The 12,253-nt window shown below is 37.0% G+C and overlaps 1 long non-coding RNA gene across 1 annotated transcript; it reads right to left on the bottom strand.

Moving 5' to 3' along the window:
• Positions 1 to 246: 246 nt before the first annotated feature.
• Positions 247 to 12,210, bottom strand: LOC109441664 (uncharacterized). The gene is made up of 2 exons (XR_012498746.2): positions 12,089 to 12,210; positions 247 to 452 (listed from the first exon to the last, which is right to left on the bottom strand). It is a non-coding gene; the product is annotated as an uncharacterized LOC109441664 (long non-coding RNA).
• Positions 12,211 to 12,253: the final 43 nt, after the last annotated feature.

The following is a 12,253-nucleotide window of genomic DNA, read 5'->3' as shown; positions in this document are numbered from 1 at the left end:
AATGATGCTGTAACACAATTGGGGGACAAACATCTTGAGAAACCTAACACTTTAGGACATTAGGATTTAGGTTCTTACCTGGCCTCATCCCAGGAGAGGAAATCTTTGTCAATTAGGAAGCATACATCAAGGAATCTACTGTGTTTGGAAAATTGTATCATGGACTTTATACGGCCTACAGTTAATTAAAACTATAGCTGACAGTTGAAAGAACTGACCTTGTCTGGTAAAACGAATACAGTCACATCTGGGTAATAGGAGATTTATTTATTCAGGTGTAAGGCTTACTCAGTGACACAAGATGGGCTATTGTGTATCCCTGAAGGAGAGAATGAATGCGGGGTCTTCATGCAGTGCAAGAAACCCTCAGCTGGAGGAGGCGATGTCAGTAGTCCCGTTATCAGACTGGGCGGATGTACAAATGGTCACATTATGTAGCAGTTCCACAAGTCCTATTAAAGAAAGAATTGAACTAAATTATTACTTGATTTGGTTCCTGAATTTTCTAGATTCATTCACTGGCTGTAGATCCAGCCTTCCCAACACTATCTTTTCAAACTCATCTGTGGCTTTCAAACCTTTTTAAAACAATAGACTCTTTAAGCAAGCAAAATCTCACAATACCACCCCACTCACTGCCCCACTGCAGACAAAAGGAGGAACTAATGATCATAATTTATTTTATAAGGTTACATTTTCAATTCTTATCGATAAGTGCAATGTAACTGGAGGACAGTAAACACAGACTTGCCGTGTAGATTTTGTACATGATGGTTGCTGATATATCAATCTCAGCGTCCATTTCTGTATCTTGTTTGGTTTGCAGAGTTTCCAGAAATTCCAGATTCATACAGATTAGCCATTTCAATATTTTTTAATCAGTGTCCACTACAAACTGAGTATATTTTTTGAATTAAACTGTCCCAGATGCTTGAGAGGATGTCCATAAATATTTGCCTCTAAGTGAAATAACTAATAATGTCTAACAACTGATTTCATTTCTTACCAAAAATGCAGGCAAGAAGCACCAAAATTTTACAGTTAAGTGTTAAAATGATTTAATATGAAAGTATCACAACTCAGTGTGTTTACTTGTTATTGCATGACTTCTACTCCAGAGTAAGCACACCTAAAGAATACATACCCCAGCCTCACCTGGTATTTCACAATGGTGCACACATGTCGTAACAGTGCTTTTACTTGTATAATTTTATGTGTTCAGACATGTGAAACTCTAAATTAAAAATGAAAAACAAAAAAGCTGAGTCAGAACCGAGTAACAAACTCAGCCCAGGAAGCAATACAAGAATTTCAAGTATCTAATCCAGATGGCAAAGGTGAAGGGGTTTTGCAGATGTAATTAACATCCCTGATTAGTTGACTTTGAGTTAATCAAGACGGAGATGATCCTTGGTGGGCCTGACATAACCCTTTAAAAGAGCGTCTAGAGATCAGAAGCAGAAGCCAGAGGCTCTTCTTCTGTCGTGAAGAAATAAGCTGCCATAAGTTCTACAGCTGCAAGGAATGAATACTGCTAACAACCACGTGCGTTTGGAAGAAGACCTGAGCCTCAGATTGAGACCCTGGCCCCAGGCAACACCTCCAATTTGCCCAAGAGCAGAGGACCCAGCTGAGCCATGCTCCATGGAAACTCTGTGATACTAAATGCATCTGTTTCAAAATGCTAACTTTGTGGTCATTTGTTATCCAGCACAAGAAAATGAATGCAGATGCTTTATTCCCAGCCAATAAATACTGTGAACACTTCAGGGCTATCATTCAATGTTAAAAGTTCTTTAAGCTCAGAGGTATGGCTGAACGTAACCTCAGATCAGAAAACTCAGATCAACAAAAGTAAAAACAATATGAAGAGTCATTCAAAATTATATAGTAAGAACCTGAGGACGGTAGTAAGTAATGTCCTAAGCTCCATGGAAATATGACGGAAGCCACCAACTTAAAATGGCCTCCAAGGAATTAAAATTTGATTTATAATATAGGCGACTGTGTTTTACTATCATTTAAAAATGTTTGAGCCTATATACTTAAATATGTATAAACGACGAAGGCGAAAAACATAACTTGACAGTGGAGGAGCTTGCCAGACCCCACCTTACTCAAGTGACCAAGGTGAACATCACCAGTAATGGGACAAATTGAAATCTTGTGTCAGCTGATACGAGGTTACGAGAACACAGCATCGCTTCTGCGATGTTCCTGCCAGAGATGCATATTACCTGAATTTAATTATGAGGACACATCAGACAAACCCAAATTGAAGGACTTCTACAAAATAACTGACTTGTAATCTCCAAAAGCTTCAAGGTCATGAAAGTCAACACAACACGAAAGAATTCTTCCACAATTGAAAGAGACTAAAAAGATATGACAGCGAAATTCACTGGGATTCTGGACTAGATCCCTTTGCTATAAAGGACATAGTTGGGAGAACTGGCAGAACTTGAATGGGGTCTGAAGATTTTGGTTACATAACAATGTTAACTTCTTGATTTTGATGGTTGTATTGTGGTTGTTGTGGAGAATGTCCTTGGTTTTAAGAACTACACATGAAAGAATGTGGGGTTATAGGACATCAGGTTAGCAATGTACTTTCAAATAGTGAGGGGAAATATGGTCTTAAAATTTTTCTGGAAGTTTGAGATTGTTTGTAAATGAAAGGTACACAAAAACTACATACACGGATTTTTAAGAAATTACGTATTTGGAGAACTGCTCAAGACTTCCCATGGAGCACAGTTTTTAAGTCTATTTTGTTTTTTTCCAAAAATAACACAATGTTAAATAAAACTTTCTCTCATGTATATGGCTACCACACAACTTTTCTATTTATTTTAAAACTGTAAAATTTATTATTTTTCTTTTTTGTGGTTTCACTAATTGCTTTTTCCCCTTTGTGATAGATCCTTCTTGTGTAATCAGAGACTTTGAAAAGTTGGCAAGAGATGTTTTCTATTATAGAATAGGTACAAATTTCTCTCTTCATATTTTCAAGTGTTCATTAATTCTCCATTTCTCTCTAAAATGTAATTTAGTTTGGAGCTTTTTTCCTTATGCAGCTTCAAGTGCTATTTATTTATTATTCAGGATCAGTTAATTATATATAGTGTTCTGTAAATTGTAGTGGCTAATAGCATATCCACCATAGAAGGACAAATGTTATTTAAGTGTAAGCTACAAAAAGTATACATTTGGAAAAAAGTTTCTTTCTGACCTTAGAGGCTAAAATAATCAATTTATAATCCTAGCCTCTTTTTATTGTTAACTAGATTCCAAAGAGTCTCTTCCTCATGTATAATTACTATAGACAAGTTACGTGTTCAGAAAAATTTGTAAACACTTGTGTTTCATGTCTTTTAAAGAAATATATTTCCCATTAAATTTTTGACATTACTTTAATATTTTCATACATTTCTACTGTCACGAAACCCTTCTATTGGAAGATTACTCACTAGTTAATAGAGGGAGATGAGTAAGGAAAAGAAATGAGGGCTTAACTCTCATCAAGAGCAAACTTTACTCTTTCTGTTTCCTAAGGCTGCTGCTATCATATTTGGCTCTTTGGTCAGTGAGCCTATAGAAACTCGGATTTTCTAGACACACCTTACCTGGTTCAATGAGCACATTTCTTCTTCATAGACCAAGCAATCAGACTTGCAAATGAATACTATGAACAGTTCAGGACTATCACTCAGTGCTAACAATTCCTTAAAGTTCAGAGTTAGAGCTGAGAGCAATCTCTGAAACTCACATCAGCTAAAGAGGAAACAATATGATGAGTCATTCAAAATTATGCACTAGAAACCCAAAGAAGATAAGTAAGCTACAGGCTGAAAATGTTAATTTAAGGAGTGACAGCATAACGGACAATACTGACCCACACATACATAAAGCCCACACAGGGAATAATTAATTAGCACGCGCAAAATTAAAATTACATATAAACAAAGGTAAAGCTGTATTTTACCACAATGTGTAATTGAAAGAGTCCAGTTTTTAAAACCAGATGGCGACACTCCAGCTTTATTATTTACCAGTTAGGTAAACTCTGGTGGGTAACTGAACCTCTCAATGCCTTAGTTTCCTCATCTATTATATAAACTGGAGATAATATTTACTTTGCATGGTGTTGCAATGATTAGATATAAAGCACATGAAGTATCCAGCAGGTAATAAGCACTCAGGAGGTAATAAGCAGGTAATAAGCACTCAGGAAAAGATGGTATTTTTTTCTTAATATCATGACGTGGTTAGTGAAGGTATTAAAAGGAAGTCACATTACAATTTTTAAAAATTATTATATTTTTACCAAAATCATCCTTGCACATTGTTCAAAAAGTTAAATAATACTAAGTATATATATATATATATAAAATGCGGTACCCAGCCCTACCGCTCTCTATTCCTCAGTCCCACTCCCCAGAAACAACAAATTTCTGCTTTATTAGCTACTTCCTTCAGTAGATTCACAGTCCCAATTTTTGGTTAAAGCACTCAAATATTAGTAGATATTATATAATATCACAATATTATGACCATGATTCTATTTTGTTTCCTTTTTCCTGAAGTTACCTCCTTTAAAAAATTTTCTTGGTGTTCTATGTAATTATCACTGATGCCACTACCCCCCACGCCCCGCTGCCACACACACACACACACACACACACACACAGTTTCCAAGAGCTTTCTAATATAATTTTGTGCATAAACAACTACATGGATAACTGATCTTTTTTTTTATTTTTCCCTAGATGTGCCTCCTATAAAGGTCCCCTTCCCCCAATGTGGGGTATTGCTCTCTGGGCCTACTGCACTGCTCTTAGGAGCTCCTTTCCCCCCATCCTGGGCATTCCTTTGTCTCTCTTCTGTGTTACTGAAAGCCCCCTTTCCTGGATCCCCCATCTTCCTCAATCTTCTTTTACTCCCATGTTTTGGTAGAGCTCATCCTTCAGCAGCCTCTTGAGAAAGACTCCTTGGAAAATTCAATTTTTGAGACCCAACTTGCAGTTCTGAAAGTGATTGTTGATTGTTACATAATTCTAGTTTGAAAATAAGTTTTAAAACATTTAAGGTAATATTTTTTTGCCTTGTAGCTTTAGGTGTTGTTGAGAAGTTCAGCAGTATTCTTACGGCCAGTCCTTCATATGTGAATTTTTTGAGTTCAATGGTGTTCTGATTGCCAATGCTTTTGCCATGAGGAATTTCTTCTCTCTGGAAGCTTTTAGGACTGCTCCTTTACCTACGATGTTCTGAAACCTCATGATGCTGTATCTAGGGATGAGTTTGTGTTTTTCTCCATTATGTAAAGGTCTCAGTGGGCCTATCAATCTGGAGACTCACGCCCTAGAAAATTTCTTAAATCGTTATTATTATTATTATTGATAACTACTCCTCTTTGCTTCTTCTGTTCTTTTATTTCTGGAACTAGATGTTGGACTTCCTAGTTTTTTGTTTTTTCCTGTCATTTTCTGGGAGATTTTCTTAATATTCTAATACCTCTATTGATTTTTCCTAAAAAAAAAAAAAAAATTCTGCTATCATAGTTACATTCTAATTGTTCCTTTTTAATATCATTTCTTCATCCTGAAACATCTTATGACTATGTTAATCTCCGAGCATATTAGATTTTGCTGTTTTTCCATGTTACGGGCTTTCCTCAATATCTGGAGAGCCCAGGCTGCCCATATTGAAGAGTAAAACATGAGAAAGCTGTTTTGAATCTCTGTGTACGTGGACAGGAAACATTTCAAAAATGTCTTGAAAGATTAAAAAAATAGTACAATACACTGAAAACAAGGCATTTATGTCCCTAAAGACTTGGGGATAGGTGCTGAAGAGTTAAGTAAAATTCTCTGAAAAAAAAATCTACCTTATATAAAGAATGAAAGAAACAAGATACTGTAGGAGGAAACCAAGTAAAGGTCCTTGGCCAAGCTGGTGAAACATTTGAAATGTAATCAAAGGAATGTATCTGATTGAGATACGATGAGAAGGTACCATAAGAATCTAAGTATGGGGCTGTCTGATCAAAATGAGTGAGAAACATTTAGAAGTGAGTGAAGGGCAGGCTGTTGTGCTGAAGAACGCAGTCATGATATAATGGTAGTTCAAGGAAGAGAGGTCAGTAGTCTGGTCATCGTCCTGCTTCTAGACGGGTGAAAATGACGTACGGCTTTATCTGCGTCTGGTTATGAAGGCAAGATCGACGCCAAAGTACCGATGAGAACAAGGAATGTTAAAATGTGATATTCTGATTATCTCTTTTATTCCTACAATCCAATTATTTCAGCAGGGAACATACAAAAATTCCACCTGCAACAACCTCCCCCCCAACCCTCACCCTGCCTTCAGATGAATCTTGAATAATTAAATAACATATACTCTAAAGTGGAATTTCTCTGGCAAAGAAAATTCACATTCTCATGATGGTTGCAAGAGGTTCCTATTTCAAAATATGTTCAGAAATCATTTCCTTATCTCATCTGTTCCATGATAAAGCAAGTTTAGGCAAAAACTAGACTGATTAAAATTCTATTTCTTTCCAATCACATTACTGACTTTGTGTTCCCTCCACCCCTACAGTATCAGTGAAATATCAAAACTTGCTTCACTTTACAGAAATTATCAGTATGTTGTCCTTCTATCTTATTAGACCATTTAGATCCTATGATCTTGTCATTATTCTAAGTTTAGGGTTAACTCATCTGAATATTTTCCAAACTTCTCAAAAACAAAAAGTAACACGATTTTGAAAGATAATGCTTAAAGGGACAATTTTCAACACTCATTAATGATACACTACTCTTAGAAGGGAATGTGTCTTTTCTACTCGTGTTTTTAAGCAGAGAAATATTTCTGTTTTGTTTTTCTTCTGGAACCCTCCTGTTCTCTTGTCTCAATTCCCCAGAGATAGAGTGAGTGGTGAATTGGGGCAAGAACAGGATCTTTGTAGCTCAGTTCCTTCCTTGCTTCTCTTCCTCTTTGGCATTTTGCTGCTCGCCCAGCCCATTTGTTGATTATTCTTAACAATGTTATAAAGACTAAGAGTAAAAACCAGGCCCCTGGGGGGGTTGGGGGAGAGACCCTATATGACTATATAGTCTTAACCAGGCAGGTTAGTCTATTAACTTTTGGGGTTCAGTGACAAGCCCATTCAGCTCTCACACTAGGTATGTCCTCTGGCCCAGACTTTCTCATTGACGAAGGAGTTATTTCTTAATTAGACTCACTACTCAAGAGTGATAGATGGGTGCCAGGCTTTGGGCTGCTCAAGACCTCAAAACTTGGAGATGTGCTATAGGATTATTTATCACAGGATGGTCGTGCCAATGCTGCCTAAGCCATGCTGGCATCGGAGGGCAAGGAGGGGTTAGCTCCTGTGGCTAAATCTGACGAGTAGGTGACGTTGCCAAGGAGAACACATAGAGAAGACAAGCCACCTAAAGATAGAACCTCAAAAAACACCATCCTTTAGGAACCATCCAAGAATGAATATACCCGAAGGCTACTGGAAAGTGATACACAGAAGGAGAATCAGAAGAGTATGGTATCTCATAAGCCAAGAAAGGAAAGAAATTTCAAGAAGTAGAGGGTCACCAGAGATGAATATTAATTTCTCAGAAATCTCATCACATAGGAAGAAAGGATATGATCATAAGAGTGCAAATTAGAGCACTTTTTCTCCAACTTGAGAAAATACATACTCCTTTTACAGAGAAAAAAATCATCGAGGGCCTCCACCAGCCCAGTTTTGAGTTAAATTATTGTTCTGATGTTACTTAAATGTGTAAAAACACTTAACTTGTTTTAACTTCACCACTATGCTTATGGTTCTTGTATAATTTCAAAAGTTAAATTAACTTATAAGGTAAAATGATCAAATAGTCATTAAATTAAATCAATTTACTATTTGGATGCTTTTCTCCCCCACAGAAGCCAAATCACTGATCTCAAAATGAATATGGTACAAATTGCCAGTCGTCAGATACTTTAACTCTTCAAAAATTTTCTTCAAAAATTTTGTTCCTCAAAAATTTTGTGGAATATATGTCATCAAAGATCTAATCACAAAACGAGGCTCTGCTTCTAAATAAGCATTCCTGAATTTGTGTATTTATCTACTTTACGTTTATGCTCTTTGACTTCAAATAACTTGACTCTTCCTAATATTCTCTGAAATTATATACACCCACATATAATTCAATGTCTTTTTATTTTGGAATCTGTTACAGTTTTTCTCAGATTGTTTTCTTTTTGGCTTGGCTAATTTCTAATTTACCCCTAACCTGCAATACTTGTTAGCATCAAGTTACTTTCAATTTATGCAGAAGAGACTACTCTAAAGAAAACGTTATAACTATCTTATAATCAAGCATGCTTTTAAAAAAAGAATTTAAGCCTCATTTTTAATTAAGTCAAATATCTCTTGGGACATGAAAACCGGTCTACTTTTTCTAAGACTGTAACAGCTGTTAATATTATGATTTTAGATAATCCATGTTATTATACACTTTCAATGAGAAAAAAATACATTGCTCGTCATTTTGAGAGTACACAATTTCTACAAATTGAATTAACTTGTTCATCAGTACCTAATAAATCCCTCCCATGTTCCAGGTAAGCCCAGCAGTAGGCGCTAGGGATGCAATGGTGAACGCGAAGAATAGCCTTCTAGGCTGGTACAGGAAGACGATGAAATAACTAATTACGATAAAGTACAGTAAATGGTTGGGGAAAATACCTAATGGTAGTGTGGTGCAGAGCACACAATCCAGGGGGTGCAGGAGTGGAGGGGTTGGAAAAGGTCAGGTAAGACTCCTTGGAAAAAGTGATATCTAAGGGATAAGTAGGAATTAGCCAAAGAAAGGTGCTGGGGTGTGGATGGAAGTGGAAACATAGGAGCTTTTCCCACTTCGAGGTAGCAGCCAAGTTCAAGGGTGAAGAAACCAGAAACAATAGGGCAGGATGAAAGCAGCAAAGCAGACAAAGCTGTAAGCTGAGACTTTGGGAAAGCCACAACAGCACAAGGTCTCCCGGCAAGATGCACTTTTCCAACCCACTCAGTTAGTGTTCACCCCCTTTTTGTGAACAGCAGCCACAGTCAGCCCTTATTTTTCATGGACTGGATCGTGTCCTAGGAGTCTGGTGTTTTGTAGACACAATTACGGTTAAAAACCACTGTTTAGCCTGTTAAATGGTATCTTAGAACTTTGAAACCTAAAGGTCATTTTCTTTCCACTGGTAGTATTATTTCTACTGGTAGTATTTTAGGAACTTAAATTGAATAAGCATGTCCCCATTCCTTAATCCTAAACACTTAACAGTACTAGCTACTTATCCACGGCTAATGTAACAACTAGCAGAAAAATTTTAAAATATTAGGTACTATCTTCTGAAATAATTTCCCTTGGTTCAAATTTACCATTCCTTGTTTTCTCGTCTTTCAAGTAATTAACTCTTCTTTTAGTTTGAACTATGCAGTATAAGATTCTCTGTAGTCATTCCAAGTGGAAGGTAATAATAATAAAAAAAATCTTTATTTATACAATATGTACTTGAAAGTGTCATTCAGCCTCCTGACATGCCACACGCTCAGCAGCATTTTGTTTTAGTTGGGAATTAGGTGAACAGTAGTTGGGCCAACTCAGTGACTCATAAAACCTGTTAATCAGAGCTGGAAAATGTCTTTTGGCTATGCCCTCACTCTTATTTAATGTCTTGGTATACTCTGACCACACTGTTTGGAAAAAAGTAAGGTTTTCCAGTATTTAAATCCTTCTTTTATTATCTTATCACACTCAAAAATTCAAATGCAGGTTACATATTTGTCAATAAAATATACAGATCTCAAGACCAGCCATTACCTCTCAACAGTTCCTGAATTTGTTCTATTTTTCTTAATAAGAATCCAAACTAACACCAATTTTTCTTGAAAAGGACTTTTTTTAATGGCTTACCCTCAGCTTTACTTGGTCAACAATAAAAAAGAAAAATATTTTTTAAAATTGATAGTTTTCCACAGGTGACACTTGGTGTTTCAGCACCTGCTTTTACACCTGGGAGGCAGAGATCAGAGGTGGTTAAATTTCCATTGTTTGTTTAGTGGACCAGATTTCATACGTAATTCTCTCTTGTTGTCTCACTTTTTCCATAAGGTGAGGCCAGCAAAACGTTTTCTATTGTAAGAGAGATGACATTGAAAAATTTGGTCACAACTTTACTGCTTGAGAAAAAGTGTTCCTATTCTTCTTCTTCGAGGAGTGATATAAAATGCATTTCCCAGAATTATAAAAGGTGTATTATTGGTCCAGCATTTTTCAGGAAACAATGGGATCTATCTCTTAGGTATTAAGCATCTATTCTCAATGCGTGTAGGGTCTCAATCTAGTCCCTGTGAGAATTTAATGTTTCCTTAATTAGATAGTTTTCTTTTAGTGGGAGAGTAAGTAAGTGGGGGGTTTTTTGTTTGTTTTGTTTTGGTAATTTGCTTTACGGTATCACAACAGAAAAATGCAAGTGTGACCAAAAAAACCTTTTGAAATAGCTAAATAAGATTTTTGTTAACAGAGGGAACACTGAACTATATAATATCTACTGGGATTTAGCAAATGATATGTAGTAGAGGCCAAAGTAATTACCTTAAGTTCATAGTGATTTACTCCTTGAAACACACTTTTCTATCCACAATATCATTTGACCTATAGCATTGTTAGACATAGTATGGAAGGGCAAAAATTTCCAAAAGTATATCTTTTCCCATCTATTGTCTCAACGACCATTTCTACTGAGAATTTTGCTCTTTTACCCTTTAATTTAAATCAGGTGTGAAAATCAAAGCCCTTACTCAAAGCCCTTACCCAGATTTTGAGCTCATTATTTCTGACTTTTATTCCTTCACCTGAGACTTAAAAGTAGATGCTCCTTAAGATTCAGTTATCAATTCCTTCCTTTTCTCTTCTTCTGTTTCTTCCCCCATCAATTGTCACTTTCATAAGCTGACTTCTAAATGCATGTTTCCACAATTGACCGCTCTCTGGAGAACGTGATTTTCCAACTCTTTGCTGGACACATTTCTAGATCGATTTCCTGAAGGAAGCTATTCTGTAATTCAGTGTATCTCAAATTAAGGACATTAAAAAGAAGTCTAAGGCCAGGCTCAGAGACAGACAAGTTTTTGTGTATGAGTTGGTGTTTGCATATATTGCAAAGGCAAATCAAATAAATTTGCAGTTTTTAATTTTTGATTAATATAAATCAACTTTTTCTATACATTAAACTTGGCCCTCAACTTTTAGGTCCTATATGTACAAAAAGTGAAGATAGGTTATCACCAACCTGATAAAATGTACATTTTCAGTCTTCCAAACATTTCATAATATATCACCTTGGATTTCGATAGCACGTTTCTCTAAGTGCTAAACAACAGACAGAAAATGTCCCCTAAAATTTAAATCAGTTTTTAAATCAATTTGGCATTGTTCTTTAAAATCACTCCTGAATGATGAGCCGGCAGATCCAAATGAATTCCAGATTCCTAAACGCGTGACAGTGGGTGAAGTTGGTCTTTCAACATAAGGGAGTATTTACCAAGCCAAAGGCCATTGATATCTGTCAAAGGCCATTCGTGAAGGAAGTCCAAATTAAAAAAAAGATCCTAACAAATTTGGTAAATTCGAGATGGATTCAGGGATTCTGGTCATTTTAAGGAGAATTCAGAGGTGAACTCCACAGAACTGGAGGGAGCGTTCTAAGCTATCATTTCCCTGCCTACAACCTTACAAAGCTCTGGGAGGACGATCAGTCCAGCGTCCTAAGGTCCAGAAGCCAGACTCTGGAGGACAGTGATACTAACCTAATGGGACGCTTTGACTCACTCTTTCAGTCAGCGCCCTGGTCAGTTTTGGTGCAGAGAGGCAGGAAAGGGGGTATCTGTTATCAAGTTAAATGAATAGTCGAGTTAGTATAAAATATGATATATATTTTGTTTGTTGTTCACTAACTGGGAAGCAAACGAGGGTCAAAATTACATAGTGGGAGGTTAGCACTACTCGAAGCACAGTAACTGCAGTACCTCTGACAACCGTGCACAAGCCACTCCACATCCGACCCGCCTTCCGGGCTCCGCGCGCCGCGTGGGGACCGGGGCCGGAAGGGCGCGGCCCGGGGAGGAGCGGGTGGGGCCGGGGGCGTGTCCTCGAGGAGGCGGAGACAAGATGGCCGCCCAGAGCGCTTGGAG

This window comes from Rhinolophus sinicus, chromosome 4 (genome assembly GCF_057876585.1).
Source record: "Rhinolophus sinicus isolate RSI-liver-muscle chromosome 4, RSI-T2T, whole genome shotgun sequence".
Classification (NCBI taxonomy): domain Eukaryota; kingdom Metazoa; phylum Chordata; class Mammalia; order Chiroptera; family Rhinolophidae; genus Rhinolophus; species Rhinolophus sinicus.
The sequence above is the reverse complement of the archived record's forward strand: the minus strand, read 5'-3'. Positions and strand labels throughout refer to the sequence as shown.